The sequence below is a fragment of the Arvicanthis niloticus genome, chromosome 20 (assembly GCF_011762505.2).
Source record: "Arvicanthis niloticus isolate mArvNil1 chromosome 20, mArvNil1.pat.X, whole genome shotgun sequence".
Classification (NCBI taxonomy): domain Eukaryota; kingdom Metazoa; phylum Chordata; class Mammalia; order Rodentia; family Muridae; genus Arvicanthis; species Arvicanthis niloticus.
In genome coordinates this window covers 22,856,219-22,876,862 of record NC_047677.1, presented here as the reverse complement: position 1 = coordinate 22,876,862, position 20,644 = coordinate 22,856,219, and the positions used below count along the sequence as shown (strand labels likewise).

Here is a 20,644-nt window from a genome sequence, read left to right as displayed (position 1 = left end):
CTTAGCTCCAGCTAACCAGCATGAGTTGTCCCAGAAAATTCTTCTACTCTTGACTCTAAAGCTAGAGCCACATGGCTGAAGCTGTCAAACTCTGTTGTTTGCCAGGACTAAAACATGGCCCCCTTGTTCTATTTATTTCAAAATTATTTATTTTATGTATGAGTACTGTAGCTGTCTTCAGACACACCAGAAGAGCACATCAGACCCCATTACAGATGGTTGTGAGCCACCATGAGGTTACTGGGAATTGAACTCAGGACCTCTGAGAGAGCAGTTAGTGCTCTTAACCACTTAGCCATCTCTCCAACCCCCCTTGTCCTATTGTATCATCACCAGCTTTCTGTTTTTCACCTCTTTCACTCCCTAAGTTTGGCTGTCTTAGAACTTATTCTGTAGACTGACCTTGAACTCAGAGATCTGAAGCCTTTGTCTCCTGAATACTGGGATTAAAAGCATGTACCGTCACATCTGGACCTAAGCCTTTTTTTACCTTTCACAAGATCTTTATAAGTTCTAGACTGTAGTTTATTCCAGTTATAATCAAGTTGACAACTGAGAATAGCCATCACAATCCGTCTTTTGTCAACTTGACACAATCATATCTCTTTATGTTTAAATTAAAATAATAGTCAGATCATAGTAATGCCTAATGTGGTATGTAACTATTCCTTGTTCAACTGCCAAAGCATAAACAATAAGTTTATCTGGTGGGATCTTACCCTGAGGTCACCACTCCCCCAGTTCCATTTAATATCCTTGAACACAGGATTCAGCTCCATTCTGCTTCCTGGTGCCCCTTTATTCTTTGAGCCATACATTTTTGTATTGTTCCTTTCTATGCTTGCTATGCTTGATCAAAATACTCTTTAGTCTAACCTAGACTTTTTTGAGACTTTCTTTGTCAGTGCAATTAATCTAAATCTCTTTACCTTAACATCAGGCAGACTTTTTGGACACCGGTAAAAAGCAGCTACACTTGTTACCAAAATATCACAAGAATGATCTCTAAGCAACATACAAAAATTCTTCTCCTCTAAAACCTCTTGAGAGAGACCCCCAGAGTTCAAATCACTTTCAGCACCAGTGTCTTCCATATTCCTACCAGGATAGCTCATTAAGCCCACTTAAATCATTTCACTGCTTTCCAAATCCAAAGCCACAAAATCCAAATTCTTCTAAACAAAAAACATGGTCAGACCTATCACAGCAATACCCCAGTCCGTTCTGTCTTAATTTGGATGTTATTGCTGTGAAGAGACACCATGACTAAGGTTTGTTCATTCTCTCTCTCTCTCTCTCTCTCTCTCTCTCTCTCTCTCTCTCTCTCCTTATTTTATTGTCTTATATATAAAAAAATATATCAATATAAATCAGAGAAGAGAATATAAGATATGCCCACCATAGTGTAAAGAAATGGAAGGGAAAGAGGTGAATTGACATTTAAGGCTTAAACTACTCTCTGTAAAAACAAACAAACAAAGAAAAACTGGGGTGTCTCCACAGCCTCGGGAGAAGGCAGAGCCTGGCACTTCAGTGAGATTTCCTCCAGAAGATTCTGTCCAGAAGCAGAGAAAGGCGGCCACTGTTCTCACTACAGATCACCTTCTTCCTTGTATAGATAAGAGTGCTGCAGGTCTCTGAAGGCAAAGATTCACTTATGTAGGATAAAAGTCAGCATTAACAGCAGCACCTCAGGGCCAAGGCCTTTTGGGAGCAACAGCTCTTGGGGTAGAGGTACTTCTTGAGGCCAGTCATCTTCTGGAGGCAATCCAATGAAATCAAAGATTTTGCTCAACTGTTTAGCTTTAGAGTTTCCATGGAAGAGAGGCTTTTGATTAAACACTCGGCAAAGATACAGTCAACATTCCACATGTCCACAGGTGTTGCATATATAGACTAAAAATGAACTTCAGGAGCCGGGTACCAGAGTATAACAACCACAGGCATGAGGGACATCTGGTAGCTGTGGATTCTGGCTAGGCCAAAGTCAGTCAGCTTGACTGTCCCATTACTTGTCACTAGAATGTTCTCTGGTTTCAGGTCTCACTGAGCAATGCAATTTACCTGAAGAATATCTAGGCTGCTTAGAACCTGACACGTCAGATCCTTGATGGTAGCAACTGGCAAGCCTGGTGGGGGTGCTTTGTCCAGGTTTGTCCTTAGGCCCTGGTCTATATGCTCATACACTAGATGGATCAGTTAGCACAGACATTCATCAGTCATATAATATTGTAACCAAGCCAGCTCGGTCAGTCAACAGGTTCTTCAGGGCAGGAGTGAGGATTAAAAAGAAAAAAAGAAAAAAAAAAAAAAGACAGACAACACTGTAGCATGACTCCAGCCAGTTCTAAGGCTAAAGCGGGTTTATTTTTTCCCAATTTACCTTTATACCATTTTAATTACATGCAGATAATAAGGTCAGTTCTAGGTTAAGAAACAAGCAAGACAATAAACACAAATAGTCAAGGAACAAGCAGGGTAATAAAGTCCAGTGATCACTGTTCCTAAGGGCTTCTCAGGATGACCAAGATATCTGAGCCTACTTCCCTGTCCTAGTCCAAAGTCAAACTTGTGTTGAAGCCTAGTTCTTTGTTCTAGCCCAAAATCAGATTCCTGCCTGAGCTTACTTCTGTGTCCTGGCCCAATGTCAAATTCCTGCCAAGTTTCTAGAAGAGGCCCCAAAAATTCTCCACAATATTGGATGGTCAAAGTCTTCCAGCCTCCTCCATAAGGCCACCTCACAAACTGTGCTGATGAAAAAGCCATGCAGCTGTTCCTCTATCAGGAACTCTCAAATCCCTAAGAGTCACAAAATGGCCACTGTGGGAATTTCAGGTTTTGTACACCACCCCTTTAGACACTGACACCGATTTCAGCCACTGGTTCATATTGAGTGAAGCCATTCTTAGAGCACAGGATCTCCTTACACTGGGCCAGGAGCTGTGGAGGTGGCCCTTCATCTGGGCCCAGGAGCTGATTCCTGTGGCACCATACATCAGACTGACCACACCATAGACACAGGTAGCAAGCTAGTGAATCCCCCTCACCTCCACCCTCACCATTCGACCAACGCCCAAGGTAACTCTTGTAAAGACAAATGTTCAGCTGGGTCTGCTTATAGTTTCAGGGGATTAGTTTTTTATCATCATGGTAGAAAGCATGACATCATGCAGTAAAACTTGGTGCTGGAGGAGCCAAGAGTTCTACATCTTGATCTAAATGCAACCAAAAGAAGACTGCCTTTCTCAGGCAGCCAGGAGGAAGCTCTCTTCCACACTGGGCAGAACCTGAGCATAGGAAGCTCAAAGCCCACGCCCACAATGACACACTTCCTCTAACAAGGCTACACCTTCTCCAATAAGTCCATACCTCCTAATAGCACTCCTTCCCATGGGCCAAACATATTCAATCACCACACTAACTTTTGCAAAACTCAGTCTATGTGGTGAGACTAGCATCAATCCATTCATTAAGGTGCACCCCTGCCCCAGTTATATATGTGTTCCATTAAGCACCATTTATTAACAACGTCCATAACCTCAGTATAGCTGTTCTAAGGACCAAGTGTCCAACATAAGAACCTTTGGGACAGAGTCAAATCACATCCAACCTGCAACCACAGGAATTGTTCTGTCATTGACTGCTACTGAGAATGACTATGGCCTAATGTTTTAGTTAAAGAAAACTTTCTCACATACCAACAGTTGTCACTCTATAAGTAAAATGAGAAAAAACCAACACTTAGAAGCATATATTGCTTAGAGCAACATATATTTGCAAACAAAGGGAAGTAGCAAGGAATCCTGGTCAATGACAATATGGAAGAACTCTTATCTGCTTCCTCTTACCTTTGCCACCTGTGTATGTGTTATGTTGAAATCAAAGTGCTGTACTACAGTTTCTCCTCTCTCTCTCTCTCTCTATCTCTCTCTCTCTCTTTCTCTCTCTCTCTGTGTGTGTGTGTGTGTGTGTGTGTGTGTGTGTGTGTGTGTGTAGGACAAGGATTGATATCAGGTATCTTATTGGTCATTGGCCATCTTACTATTCTTTTAAAAGAGTCTCTTTATTCCATCTGCACCCAGAGCTGACCCTGTACCATACCTCCCCATACCCAAATTCATCACGGAGAAAACTGATCTCCCAGGAGTACTGACACACAGGCTTGCAGAAGGGACAAGCCACAGTCAGACACAGCGAGACCAGCTAACACCGAAGATAACCAGAAGGCAAGAGGCAAGGGCAAGAACATAAGCAACAGAGACCAAGGCTACTTGGCATCATTAGAACCCAGTTCTTTCACCACAGCAAGCCCTGGTTACCCCCAACAAACCAGAAAAGTGAGACTCTGTTTTAAAATCACATCTCATGATGATGATAAAGGACATTAGGGACATAAATAACTCCCTTAAAGAAATATAGGAGAACATAGGTAAAAGTTCCTTAAAGAATTATAGGAAAACATAACCAGACAGGTGAAGGAATTAAACAAAACCATCCAGGGTCTAAAAATGGAAGTAGAAACAATAAAGAAATCACAAAGGGAGACAACCCTAGAGATAGAAAACCTATGAAAGTGATCAGGAGATACAGATGCAAGCATTACCAACAGAATACAAGAGACAGAAGAGAGAATCTCAGGTGTAGAAGATACCATAGAAAACATTGAGACAACAGTCAAACAAAATGCAAAATGAAAAAAACTCCTAACTCAAAACATCCAGGAAATCCAGGACACAATGAGCAGACCAAGCCTAAGAATAATAGGTATAGACGAGAGCTTAAAGGGCCAATAAATACTTTCAACAAAATTATAGAAGAAAACTTCCCTAACCTAAAGAAATAGATGCCCATAAACATACAAGAAGCCTACAGAAATACAAATAGATTAGACCAGAAAAGAAATTCCTCCCAGCACATAATAGTCAAACCACCAAATACACAAAATAAAGAAAGAATATTAAAAGCAATAAGGGAAAAAGGTCAAATAACAGAATACAAGAGACAGAAGAGAGAATCTCAGGTGTAGAAGATACCATAGAAAACATTGAGACAACAGTCAAACAAAATGCAAAATGAAAAAAACTCCTAACTCAAAACATCCAGGAAATATAAAGGTAGACCTATCAGAATTACACAAGACTTCTCATCAAAGACTATGAAAGTCAAAAGATCCTGGGCAGATGTCATGTAGACCCTAAGAAAACACCAATGCCAGCCCAGACTTCTATACCCAGCAAAACTCTCAATTACCATAGATGGAGAAACCAAGATATTCCATGACAAAAACAAATTTACCCAATATCTTTCCACAAATCCATCACTACAAAGGATGAAAGATGGAAAATGCCAATACAAGGAGGGGAACTACACCCTAGAAAAAGCAAGAAAGTAATCTTCTTTCAGCAACCCCCCAAAAAGATAGACACACAGACATAAAAATAACAGGAGGCAACAATCACTACTCCTTAACATCTCTTAACATCAATGGATTCAATTCCCCAATAAAAAGACATAGACTAACAGACTGGATATGTAAGGAGGATCCAGCATTTTGCTGCATACAAGAAACACATCTCAGTGTCTGTTGCGGCCCTCTCCACTCCACACTTGGGGGCCACTGTTTCCCGGCCCAAGCTGCTGCTCCGGTCTGCGGGTCAGGGGGGAGAGAGAGAGAGAGAGAGAGAGAGAGAGAGAGAGAGAGAGAGAGAGAGAGAGGATAAGGGGGAAGAGATTCGAAGAATAGAGACAAGACAGAGGTTCTGATCAAGTCTCGTTTATTGAAGGAAAATCTGGGGTATTTATACGCTTTTGCCACATGCCTTGTAGGTGTGTGGATACCACCTGCCTTGCAGGGGTTGATATGACATAAGCTTTACAGGCGTGGATACCACGTGCACCTTATAGGCATGTATGGCATGGATAGCACGTGAACCACATGCCTTGCAGCTGGGGGCAGCAAACAGCAAAATAAAAATATGTGGGATATCAGAGTGTGCTTCAGCTGTTATAGGCTGTTGAAAAACAAGTCTCACGTCAGGGTATATGGCTCAAGATGGCTGCAAAGCTGATAGCTGCTTTCTGCTAAAAGTTGGCTCCCAACAAGTGTCAAAGGCAGATACCACCTTAGAGTAAAGGGCTGAAAAACAATTTTCCAAGCAAATGGTTCCAAGAAACAAGCTGGAGTAGCCATTCTAATATCAAATAAAAACAACTATTAACCAAAAGTTATCAAAAAGGATAAGGAAGGACACTTCATATTCATCAAAGGAAAAATCTTCTAAGAAGAACTCTCAAATTTGAACATTTATGCTCCAAATGCAAGGGCACCCACATTCATAAAAGAAACTTCACTAAAGCTCAAAGCACACATTGCAAATGACACAATAATAGTGAGAGACTGCAACACCCCACTCTCATCAATGGACAGATCATGGAAACACAAACTAAAAAGAGACATAGTGAAACTAACAGAAGTTATAGACCAAATGGATTTAACAGATATCTATAGACCATTTCATTCTAAAACAAAAGAATATACCTTCTTCTCAGCACCTCATGGTACCTTCTCCAAAACTGACCATATAACAGGTCACAAAACAGGCCTCAACAGATGCAAAAAGATTGAAATAGTTTCATGCATCCTATCAGATCACCATGGACTAAGGCTGGTCTTCAATAACAACAAGAACAACAGAAAGCCCACATATACATGGAAGCTGAACAACACCCAACTCAATGATAACTTGGTCAAGAAAGAAAAAAAGAAAGAAGTTAAAAACTTTTTTGAATTTGATGAAAATGAAGGCACAACATGTCCAAACTTATGGGACACAATGAAAGCAGTACTAACAGGAAAACTCATAACTTTGAGTGCCTCCAAAAAGAAACTGGAGAGCATATTCACTAGCAGCTTAACAGGACACCTGAAAGCTCTAGAAAAAAAGAAGCAAATATACCCACGATGAGTAGAAGGCAGAAAATAATCAAACTCGGGGTTGAAATCAACCAAGTAGAAATAAAAAAAAAAAAAAAAAAAAAAACTATACAAAGAATCAGCAAAAGCTGGTTCTTTGAGAAAATCAACAAGATAGATAAACCCTTAGTCAGACTAACCAGAGGGCATGGAGACAGTATCCAAATGAACAAATTCAGAAATGAAAAGGGAGATACAACAACAGAAACTGAGGAAATTCAAAAAATCATCAGATCCTACTACAAAAGCCTATACTCAACAAAACTGGAAAGTCTGGATGAAATGGACAATTTTCTAGACAGACACTAGGTACTAAAGTTAAACCAGGATCAGATAAACCATGTAAACAGTTACATAACCCATAAAGAAATAGAAGCAATCATTTAAAGTCTCCCAGCTAAAAAAAATCCCAAAACCAGATGGGTTTAATGAAGAATTCTATCAGACCTTCATGAAAGACCTAATACTAATACTCTTCAAACTATTCCACAAAATAGAAACAGAAGAAACACTACCCAATTCTTTCTATGAAGTCAAGTTACACTGATACCAAAACCACACAAGATCCAACAAAGAGAATTCAAACCAATTTCCCTTATGAACATCGATGCAAAAATACTCAATAAAATTCTCACAAACTGAATCCAAGAACACATCAAAAGGATTGTTCACCACGATCAAGTAGGCTTTATCCCAGGGATGCAGGGATGGTTCAATATATGGAAATCCATCAACATAATCCACGACATAAACAAACTCAAAGAAAAAAATATGATCTTTTCATTAGATGTTGAAAAAGCATTTGACAAAATTTACCATCCCTTCATGTTAAAAGTATCGGGAAAGATCAGGAATTCAAGGCCCATTCTTAAACATAGTAAAAAGCTATATACAACAAACCAGTAGCCAACATCAAGCTAAATGAAGAGAAACTTAAAGCAATCTCACTAAAATCAGGGACTAGACAAAACTGCCCACTCTCTCCCAACTGATTCAATATAGTACTTGAAGTTCTAGCCAGAGCAATTAGACAACAAAAGGAGGTCAAAGTCTTACAAATTGAAAAGGAAGAAGCCAAAATATCACTATTTGCAGATGATATGATAGTATACTGAAGTGACCCCAAAAATTTCACCAGAAAACTCCTAAACCTGATAAACAACTCAGCAAAGTGGCTGGATATAAAATTAACTCAAACAAATTAGTAGCCTTCCTCTACTCAAAAGATAAACAGGCTGAGATAGAAATTAGGGAAACAACACCCTTCACAATAGTAACAAACAATATAACATATCTTGTTTTGACTCTAACCAAACAAGTGAAAGATCTGTATGAAAAGAACTTCAAGTCTCTGAAGAAAGAAATTAAAAAAGACCTCAGAAGATGGGAAGATCTCCGAGGCCCATGGATTGGCGGGATTAATATAGTAAAAATGGCCATCTACAGATTTAATACAATCCCCATCAAAATTCCAACTCAATTCTTCATCGAATTAGAAAGAGCAATTATCAAATTCATTTGGAATAATAAAACCCAGGAGAGCAAAAACTGTTCTCAACAATAAAAGAACTTCTGGGGGAACCATCATTCCTGACCTCAAGCTGTACTACAGAGTAATAGTGATAAAAAACTGCATGGTATTGGTACAATGACAGGCAGGTAGACCAATGGAATACAATTGAAGACCCAGAAATGAACCTACACACCTATGGTCACTTGATCTTTGACAAAGAAGCTAAAACCATCCAGATGAAAAAAGACAGCATTTTCAACAAATGGTGCTGGTTCAGCTGGCAGTCAACATGTAGAAGAATGCAAATTGATCCATTCTTATCTCCCTGTACAAAGCTCAAGTTCAAGTGGATCAAGGACCTCCACATAAAACCAGATACACTGAACCTAATAGAAGAGAAAATGGGGAAAAGCCTTGAACACATGGGCACAGGGGGAAAGTTCCTGAACAGAACAGCAGTGGCTTATGCTCTAAGATCAAGAATTGACAAATGGGACCTCATAAAATTGCAAATCTTCTGTAAGGCAAAGGACACTGTCAATAGGACAAAACAGCAACCAACAGATTGGGAAAAGATCTTTACTAATCCTACATCTGATAGAGGGCTAATATCCAATATATACAAAGAACTCAAGAAGTTAGACTCCAGAGAACCAAATAACCCTATTAAAAATAGGGTACACAGCTAAACAGAATTCTCAACTAAGGAAACTCAAATGGCCGAGAAGCACCTAAAGAAATGTTCAACATTCTTAGTTATCAGGGAAATACAAATCAAAGATTCCATCTCATACCAGTCAGGATGGCTAAGATCAAAAACTCAAGTGACAACAGATGCTGGTGAGGGTGTGGAGAAAGAGGAACATTCCTCCATTGCTGATGGAACTGCAAGCTGGTACAACCACTCTGGAAATCAGTCTGGCAGGTGATTCCTCAGAAAATTGAACATAGTACTACCTGAGGACCCAACTATACTATTCTTGGGCATATACTCAAAAGGTGTTCAACATGTAATAAGGACACATGCTCCACTATGTTCATAGCAGCCATATTTATAATAGCCAGAAGCTGGAAAGAACCCAGATGTCCTTCATCAGAGAGATGAATACAGAAAATGTGGTACATTTACACAATAGAATACTACTCAGCTATTAAAAACAATGACTTCATGAAATTCACAGGCAAATGGATGGAATTTAAAAATATCATCCTGAGTGAAGCAACTCATCACAAAAGAACACACACAGTATGCACTCAGTGATAAGTGGATATTAGCCCAAAAGTTGGGAATACCTAAGATTCAATTCATAGACCATATGAAGCCCAAGAAGAAGGAAGACCAAAGTGTAGATGATTCAGTGCTTCTTAGAAGGGGGAACAAAATAGTCACAAGTGGAAATATGGAGACAAAGTGTGGAGCAGAGGCTAAAGGAAAGGCCATCCAGAGACTGCCCCACCTGGGGATCCATCCCATATACACTCAAAAACCTGGACAATATTTTGGATGCAGGGAAGTTCTTGCTGATAGTAGCCTGATATGGCTGTCTCTTGAGAGGCTCTGCCAGAGCCCGACAAATACAGAGGTGGATGCTCACAGCCAACCATTGGACTGAGCTCGTGATCCCACACGGAGGAGCTGGAGAAGGGACTAATGGAGCTGAGGGGTTTTGCAGCCCCATGTAGGGGAGCAACAGTGTCAACAGGCCAGATTCCCTGGCACTCTTGGGGACTGAATTACCAACTAAAGAGTACACATGGAGGGACCCATGGCTCTGGCTGCATATGTGGCAGAGGATGGCCTTCTTGGACTTCAGTGGGAGTAGCAGCCCTGGAGCCTGAGGGTGTTCCAATGCCCCAGAATGCCAGGGAAGACTAGAGTGGCTGAGTAGGTGGGGGAGCATCCTCATAAGGCGGGGTGGGGGGATGAGATAGGGGATTTCCAAAGGGGAGACCTTGAAAGGAGAAAACAATTGAAATGTAAATAAAAGAATATCCAATTTTTAAAAAAGGGGTCTCTTTAGGTGAGACAAATTGGCTCAACTAGCTGATCAAGACCCAAGGTCTTTTTGGTCTGCCTTCCCAGTGTTGGGATTAAGGATATATGTAAGCTTTAATTTTTCTTTTTTTTTTAAGATTTTTTTTTATTATATTTATATGAGTACACTGCAACTGTCTTCAGACACACACTAGAAGAGTGCATCGAATCCCATTACAGATGGTTGTGAGCCACCACGTGGTTGCTGGGAATTGAACTCAGGACCTCTGACAGAGCAGTCACTGCTCTTAACCACTAAGCCATGTCTCCAGCCCAGCTTTAATTTTTCAAAGTCTACTTTTAATCTTGATTCTTAAACGCTTTAACCTTTCTTCTAGCCCACCTCTCGCCAGAGGTCATGGGAAAGAAAGGTTATTATAATACAGAGAAAGTGGACCTGTTTAGAAATAGGTCTTTGGAGCAAATCCCATCTGCACTGTCAGGAAAACAGCAGTTTAGTTCATAGGTCAGCAGTGGCATCTCGATCCACTCTCAGATACTTCACAAATATACCAGAGGTCCAGTCCAGTATAGTGGGATAGCAAACACGAATCAGCAGCCAGCAGTGTTGGCAAGACCCAGCAGACACAGCCAGGCCTCAGTCAAACCAGCATGAGTCAGCAAGAGGGATTCAGACCAGCAAGGATGCCAGGAGAAGTTCTCTGCTGTGCCTCTCTCAATGAAGCAGATAAGAGGAGAGACTAAGAAGCATTGCAGGGCTAGATCTACTTGCAAGCCTCTTTAACAGTCCACTGAGTCCTATTTATACTCTCTCCAACTATCATGTGTCCTCTACAGGTCTTGCCTCACCATGTGTCTTGCCTCAGCATGTGACTCTGTCTTAGCAAAACTCCATATGAGTCTGTATCAGCTGACATCACTTTGCCAATCTGCCTGAGTCCATGGAAGCAGCAAGAAGTGCAGCTCAACTTCGCAATACGAACCAATACATGCATGTCCTTAGGGAAGAACCCTTCATCAGGTGTCCTTTCATGTGTTTGCTTTAGCAGAACGTCCTTTCACCAGAGACTGCTTCAGTGAAATTAGTCTGCCTGTGAAACATCTTTTGACCTGTGTCTGCTTCAGGAAAACACTCTCTCACATGTTTGCCCCAGCAAAACACCATCTGACACAACTGAATTTCCAAAGAAATTCAGGTATATGTCACCACTTCTAGCTTTTTTAATGTAAGTCCTGTGTTAAGTTTCAAACCTGGGGCAAATGGCTGAGGAGCTTATATAATATATCAAAATGGCCTTGGCCCCCAGGTTCTCCCAGTATCCCTCAGTCCCTACCCTTTACAAGGTATAGCTGTATCTGAAGACCCTCATACTCAGGAGACCCTTCCTCAAGTCTCAAGGAATCACGACCACCCAAAGATCACAAGAAACCATACCTGGATGCAATCAGCAGAGGTTTATTAGGGAAAAGAGCTGGCAGCCAGTGGTCTGACCACCTACTCAAGCAGGAGTAGGGTCCGACCCCAACATCTAGTCCGTGGAGGGTTTTAAAGGGAAAAACCACAAACCAGGGGAGTGGGGAGGGGGTGAGGGGTTGCCAAGGATACATAACATAAGAACAGTGAAACATTCCAGAGAAACCCACCCTGAATGGTTAGTGTCATGTGGAAATCACCCTGCATTCTTCTCAAAAATGTGGTTTTTATCATGTCATTGTGTCCTATCCTGCCATTACCAACTATTTCAGATTAACTATCTTCCGGCTATAGCCCCACCTAGGTGGCAGCACCTTTATCTGTAGTCAGGAATGTGTCTTCCTGCCTTGGGCCTCTCCCACCCATAGGTGGGCCTATTGCTTGAGGCTTGATTCAGGGGCAGTGTCCTTCACCTGGAATGTGTCCTGGGGTAATGAAAATCTTACATTCAGTTCCACTTTCTGGAACTTGCATTTTTCTGCTCAGGTCTAAGGGCAAAGAAAAAGTCTACATATTTCATAAAATGGCCTTTATAATTTTTCATTCTACATATCTCCTACATATGGTGTCTTATCCCACTGTCTACCCTGAACTCTCCATCCCAGGGTCTGGGCTGCCTTTTTCCCAGAGGCTCTTCCACATATAATCCAGACATTTTGGTTATCTGTGGGAAAAAAATATCACAGGAGGGGTGGGGGCAGGGGGGAGGAGAGGTCCGGCGGGGTCCAACAGCCCGAACTGCCGGCAGAGGGTCCCACATTCAAACAGCCGCAGTGGGTTGGCGGCTGCAGTTCAAGGTTCCAAAGGCTGGGAACCTGGCAGTGGCAGGCCCAGGAGACACATGGAGTCCCGTTTTCCAAAGCTTTTATTGTTCATGGCGTGGTGAGTGGGTGTAGATGGTGCACGCTCCCTGCCAAAAGTCAGGGGGCCTGGCTTTTTATAGGGAAAGGGAAAGGGGGTGGGAATAACTTAATTAGCTACGCCCCCCTTTAGATAACATTAATATTTTAATCTCTGGAGGTGGAGACTTGCTAATCACACCCTCTACCTGTGTGCTACCTGACTGAAGATCACAGGTTAAATGGAGTTACCTCGTCCAAGGCCCAACAGTTATCCAGTCCTTTTTGTACCTTTGGTGTGGTTTATCAGTAACTTGAATCAATTCTTCTGACAACTCAGCTTTATCTTGAGGAATACAGAAAAAGAAACATATCAAAAAGTAGAAAAGCTGTCAGCTATGCATTTTCTCCATCTTCACTGACTCTTCTCCCTCCCCTTATCCCCTCCTACCTTCCTCTCTCCCTCCCCTCCTCTTTCCCTCCTCTCTCCTTTCCTCTCTCTTCTATGTCTCTGTCTCTGTCTCTCTCTCTCTCTCTGACACACATGGACTCCAGAGGGGATTGATTTTAATGCATCTTCAGACATGTACATACATGATTCTTAACAAGCTTTGACTAATTCAAAAAAAGTGGGTTCCTGGAATTTGCTATTAAGCACAGCTGAGAGGTGTCCTTTAAGGGATTTGGATGTTACCAACTGCACTGTTTTCTTTCCATTTTCAGTTCTTAGACTGGGAGATAGCTCAGTCAGTAAAGTGCTCAGCACATGAACTAAAGTTTCAGCCCCAGAATCCACATGAATAATCTGGGCATAGTAGCACAATCTTGTACTCTCAATACTGGGGAAGCAGACAGGGGCTTCCCTGGGCCAGAGCAGTGGGGCATGGTTTGCTAGCCCTCCAGTTCAACCTACTTGGTGAGTTCCAGGGTAGTGAGAGACCCCTTTTAAAAATAAATGTAGATTCAAAGGTTGACCTCTGGCTTCCATACATATGTATACACACACACACACACACACACACACACACATACACACACACACACACACACCCCAAGCAAACAAAAATACTCAACTGTTTTATTAAATAATGGAGAAGTAAACATATTTTTGGCTTAAAATGGTTCTGAAATAAGCAAGATTTTAAGAAAAATAAACCAACAAAACAAAACGATGACTTGGTTTTTTGGCTACAGAACCCAGGGAGTGGGAGTGGTTTGATCTTTTTGAAGAATGAAGGAGAAAGAGGAGAAGGAACATTGCTCTTTGGTTGCCAACGCAAACAGTGTGACAGTAAACAGGAAAGAATTGGTGAATTTCCTAAGTTCACACTGTTCAATTAAGTAGAATTATTTTTGAATCTTGCTTTGGAAAGACATTCCTTGTGGAGTCAAAACTAGTAATTAATGTGAGGTGGTGAAAAGAGAGGCATCTGCTGAAACACTCGGATATGGCTGTTTGGTGAAGAATCTGAAACCTCTAGCTAGCTGTGCAATCCGAGTCTGGTAATCGTAGACTGCAGAGGGGCTATCATCAATGAGTCTTTCATGTCCAGGATTGTGGGAGGCCTGAACACTCTGTGTGGTTACTACAGCCAACTGTGGGCTTCACGGAAAGGAGAAGCTGGGTCAGGGTAATGATCGAAGGCTACATAATTCAGGAACATTCTTATTCTACCATCAACTCAGATGATTTGAATTAAATCATTTCACCCACATATAATTTGCAACTATTCTATCTCTATATTAACACACTTCAAACAAAAGCAGACACCTTTAATTTTTCTGCCACACTCTTAGTTAATCTAGTATGTCCAAAATGCTATTTCAACATGTTTTTGAAAACTCAACTAGCTGTATATTCAAGTATTCAACAGTCACACATGGCTAGTGGCTGCCATATTGGATTGTGCAGAGCTAGACAGATTCATACATTCCATAGGATGAGAACAGGGTGACATTTCTCTTTGATCCTCACAACAATTGTTCCAAAGACTAGCTAATAGTCAAAACCACAACAGAAATTTTAAAATGATATCATGATACTCTTATTTCTTGTGTATTAGTTATATCCTAGAAAAAAAAATCCCCCTAAGACAATAGATGTTCAGCCTGTCCTTGCCCTAGAGAAGTTGGATAACCTGCCATTCCAGCCCTTGGAAGGTAGGCAAATTTCTGTGAATTCAAAGATATCCTGGTCTACGTAGTGAGTTCTCAGACAGCTAGAGCTATATACAGAGACCCTGTCTCAAACAAACAAACAAACAACAAAAACAAAACAAAATAAATAAACAAAAAGCTCTTTACTGAGGTGAACACATGTTCAGGTCACTATGGAGATAAGAAGAAAAGAGGGAGTTCGGGAGGGGTCTGTGGTTTTCTTTCTAGGATTCTGTGGTTGGTAACCTTTCCTTTTCAGAGCTCTTCAGATAGCAGGAGACACATAGGAGACAGTTCTGCCTATGTGATGGGAACTTTTGGTGCTGTGTCTATGATGTCATAGAATACCAGTCATTGAAGACAATTAAACTTTTTCAAGTTAACCTAATTGAGCTGTCTGAATGAGTTTTCTCCAGAATGACTCCAAAGGAAATGAATCTGAAATGCAGTGAAGGGAATCTGTGACCTAAATGGATCAGAAGACTAAAAGGGTCAGGTAAGTAGGAATGACTATACAAACAAGTGGTAACCCAAGTCTACAGTTGACCAATTTTCCTGGAGTTCTCAGGTTAGATGATTATAAGCGTTATATGAGGGTATGGGCAAGTACACATTCTCATAAAATTTTATGACTTTATGAGCCGACTTTTAGCAGAAAGAGGGTATCAGCTTTGCAGCCATCTTGAGCCATATACCCTGACGTGAGACTTGTTTTTCAACAGCCTACAACAGCTGAAGCACATTCTGATATCCCACATATTTTGTTTTGTTGTTTATTGCCCCCAGATTTCCCTTCAATAAATGAGACTTGAGACTTGATCAGAACCTCTGTCTTGTCTCCATTCTTCGAGTCTCTTCCCCTTTATCCCCACTCTCTCTCTCTCTCTCTCTCTCTCTCTCTCTCTCTCTCTCGCTAGACCCTGACCCGCAGACAGGAGTGGCAGCTTGGGCTGGGAAACAGTGGCCGCCAAGCGTGGAGTGGAGAGGGCCGCAACAATAAACTATAGGTGAAAGTATACTTTGGTATGATCTAGTGAGAAAGCAAATATGTACCAAGCCTATAGCAGGCCTGTATAATTCCACATAGCAATTCTACTCTCTGGAATGTTACCAGATTTTGTTAAACTAGCCATTCAAGTTCCCACACAGCCCTCAATTGTTGTAGACAAGATCATATCAAAAGAGAACAGTTATAAAACAAACCTCATATACCCAGGTTCCTTCATGTCACAATGACAGGTATCCATTGGTGGGAGCCTGCTTGCGTTACTTTTCTGTCGGTGTGCTAAGCCACCATGACCAAGGCAATTTATAGAATAAAAAGTTTATTTGGGTTTACAGTTCCAAAGGATGAATCAGTGACCATCACAGCAGGGAGTATAGCAGTAGGCTAGTAGGTATGGCATTGCAGCAGTAGCTCAGAGCTTGTATCCTGATCCACAGCCACCAGACAGAGAAAAAAAGGTAACTGGGAATGGCACAGGCTTTTGAAACCTCGAAGCACCCCCTCCCCTGTGACACATATCCTTCAACAAGGCCACATCTAATCTTTTCCAAACAGATCCACTAACTGGGCACCAAGCCTTCAAATATATGAGCCTGTGGGGTCATTCTTACTCAAACCACCATAGAGCCACTTGGGTCTATTCTCAAAATCTTTGTGTAGTATATTATAACTCTAGGCAAGGTATTTAGCCTCTTTGGTTTTAGCTTTCTGAAGATATCAGTATCCACCTTTTGGCATTACATGGATGAGAGATGCAGAGGGTACCAGGCACAATGCCAAGCAGACTAAATGCCCAATTGTAGCTGTTATAATTAAAAATGAAGTTTATTTGAATACCTTAATGAAAAATGTTTGTAAAATTTTCTGAAAGTCAAGTATGTCCTCACAAAGATGTTTATTCAAGGGAACTCTCCATGACACAAACAGACTTATTTGGAAGACTATAAAGGAAAATATCCCCGAATTTTCCACCCACTGTTACCTAACACTCCACCACCACCCTTAGTAGTCTTCTCGTTTCTCCAAAGAAAAAGCAGAACATAAAGTTTCTTCTGAACCACAATTAGAGGTCAACATCAGTTCATCTGAGGAAAAAAAAATTCCCATCATTATTTATATACAAAGACCCACAGGTATGTACATGACTACATACATATTTACATACAAAGCACAAGGGGACACACATACAGATGTATTCGACGTAAACCTTAGTAAAAACTTTAATGTTAGCATTTAGATAACATAAATGAATGACGTAGTGGAGAAACAACCATTTATGAGGACATTAAGACTCATACTTCCTGTTACATTTAATTTTGATTCTTGATTGACTTGTCAGACAAACATATATCATACTGCATAGAATTCATATTCTCACACACATACACACACACATACACATACACACACACACACACACACACACACACACACTGGTGGGGGGGTATTCAAAGTTAGGAGACATGAGTGATGTGTACTCGTGATGTGGGCTGGCAAGCTGAGTCAGTTTCGTGAGGCCAATTTTTGTCTGCCTAGCACTCATCCAGACTTCCCCTAAGGGTAATGATTTTTCTGCCAGGCATATTATTGAAGTGAGTGGAGGCCCAGGCCTGACTAATATTTTCTTCTTGGCCCTTTTACTTCTTTAGCACAAACATCTGAGGTTATGGTGGTTTGAGAGAACTTCTCAAAGCATCCTAAAATTCATGTTCTTAAAAAATTTTATTTCCCAATTTCTTGATGTTTACTACCAAGCTCAGGGCTACTGCTCTCTGACCTATTTATCCTTAAAGGTGGCTTTTGAATCACTGTTTAAGCTTTGATAACTTCATGCACAGGATGGACATTGGGGCCAGTAACCCACTCAAATTGCGAAACACATTAAGAGATTCTTTTGAGGCAGAGTTTTTATCACTGCAGACAGCCTTGGGTTTGGGTGACACCTATGTTCAGCAGATCATTTCAGATGAACTGGCCCTTAGCAGCAGGACAAGTTAAAGCACAACAGGTTGTACTACATGTAGATAGGTCATAGCTGACTAGCAGGAAGTATTATTTGGTAAGGCACCACATCTTACGGGTCCTGACTACATGGATGTATAAACAACTAAAATCAGGAAATGTTTTCTATTTCTAGGTATAGTTATACCACTGTAATCTCGAGACTCAGAATACTGAGACGGGGAAATTGCGGGTTCAAAGGAAGCCTAGGATACATAGTGAGAGCCTTATCTCAGGAAGATGTGAGGGAGGAAAAAAGAAAGAGAGGAGGGGAGAGGAGAGAGAGAGATGGAGAGAGGGTGGGGATGAGGACAGGACACAGAGGTTGTGATGGTTTGAATAAAAATGGCCCCCATAGGCCCATAGTCACACTATTAGGAGATATGACCTTATAGGAGTAGGTGTGGCCTGCTTGGAAAAACCGTGACACTGCGGGTGGGCTTTGAGGCCTCAACCGATCAAGCCACGCCTAATGTGACATTTATTTCCTGCTGTCTGTGCGTAATGTAGAACTCTCAGTTCCTTCTCCAACACCGTGTCTGCCCAGATGCTGCCATGCTTCCCACCATGAAAACAATGAACTAAAGCTCTGAAACTGTAAGTCAGCCCCAATGAAATCCTTTTCTGTCTTAGTTAGGATTTTTATTGCTGCAACAAAATCGCCATGACCAGAAAGCTAGTTGAGGAGGAAAGGGTTTATTTGGCTTATACTTCCACATCACAGTCAATCATTAGAGGAAATCAGGACAGGAACTCAAGCAGGGATGGAACCAGGAGACAGGAGCTGATGCAGAGGCCATGAAAGAATGCTGTTTATTGGCTTGCTCAACCTGCTTTCTTATAGAACCTGGGACCATCAGCCTAGGGATAGCACTACCTATAATAGACTGGGCCCTCCCCTGTTGATAACTAATTGAGAAAATGTCTTACAACCATTCTTCAGCTGAGTTCCTTTCTCTTTGATGATTCTAGCTTATGTCAAGTTAACATGCAAAACCAGCCAGCATACTTTCTTTACAAGAGTTGTTGTGGTCATGGTGTGTTGAGGTAAATCTCCAACCCAAATAAGACCGGTCAAAGAAAATACAACTCAATAATTATGAATATAAGCTTCATGCCTAGATTGGGCAGATTCACCACTACACTACTCTATTCCCCAGCTATGAGACCCTTATAACTTTTGAGTTTCTCAAGCCATGTGCTTGTCTTGTCTTCCCCCTCCATCATCATTCTCTCTCTCTCTCTCTCTCTCTCTCTCTCTCTCTCTCTCTCTTCCCACCAACCTTTATTTCTCCACCTCCCCTTCTCTGCCCCATCACTGACTCTAACCTTTATTTTACAAATTAAGGTGTGCAGTAGGTTCAATAGAAGTCACCTGTGTACTGACTCACTCCTCCTCTGCAGCCCCTCCCAGGAAAGTGGAATTAGCATAAGGCCAGGGCTATCCACAACAATGGTGTCTCTTCACAGAAATAAAACTCTAAGATAGAGGGGAAAAGAACAGAAAGGAGGAGGGGAGGGGAGAAAGGGAGGAGAGGGAGGGAGACAGAGAGGGACACACACACACATACACACACACAGAGAGAGAGAGAGAGAGAGAGAGAGAGAGAGAGAGAGAGAGAGAGAGATTATTGAACGTGAAGGTTTTATCTTTTTAAATGTAACCTATAGAGATTGAAATGAAACTTGAAGGCTGGTAGAAACTTGGGATAATGAGATTATCTGATGATGGGACTTAATGTTTCCATAACTACAGATTGCCAGTGTGGAGCAGGAGACCTAGAAAAGTGTGATACAGTACAATGACAACTCTCAAGTTCATTCCCCAAGTCCTCTGTCATCATCCACAGCTGATGAAAAAGCATTGTGGTTTACAAAATCAAGCTCCTAAATGCACACAAAACTGAGTGTCTAAATTGCATATGCAAGGACTTTGGGCTTATTACAAATAATCTAAGCTGAGTGATGTTGCATGCCTTTAATTCCAATACTTAGGAAGCAGAGGCAGGTGGATCTCTGGACCTTGTCTACATAGTGAGTTCTAGGACAGATAGAGCTACATAGTGAGACCCTGTCTCAAAAACAAACAAATTTAAATTTAACATCATTTTGATAACTCCATATATATCTACAATAAGTGTTCGAGTTACTCCTCACTATCTCCCCGTACCCACCTCCCACTTCTGATGACTCTCTTTTCTTCTGGAATTACTCTCCTTCTACTTTCATACCTGTTTCATCCTGAATATAATTAGGGTTTCCTGTATAAGCATGAATAGTTGTCATTCTCCTGGAGTATGAGGCTACATCACTGAAGAAAATCACATTAGTGATTAGCCCCACCCCCACATTAGTTTCTGTAGGCTCCTGGAGAAAGGGTGTGGCTTTATAACCATAACTCCATATGATGGAATGCTAAAGAGCCCACATTTGCATGGGTCTTATGTAGTTATCCATAGCTGCCACTGGCTTTTAAATTCTCTACAATGACTTTTCTACAAGGTTCCCTGGACCTTGGGAGTGTGTCATAGATGTTCCATTTAGGACTGGGGACTCAATAGTCATTTGTTCTCCACTTTCCACAAGAAGTCTCTGCATTAGCCATCACCAGCTGGGGAAACAAGCTCTCTGACCAGGGCTGAGAGCAGCAGTAGTCTACCAACATGGGTTATTTAGAAGGCAGCT

At 41.4% G+C, this 20,644-nt stretch overlaps 1 pseudogene; it reads right to left on the bottom strand.

The window, feature by feature from the left end:
* Nucleotides 1-1,591: 1,591 nt before the first annotated feature.
* LOC117724713 (cyclin-dependent kinase 4-like) lies at nt 1,592-20,245 on the bottom strand (annotated as a pseudogene).
* Nucleotides 20,246-20,644: the final 399 nt, after the last annotated feature.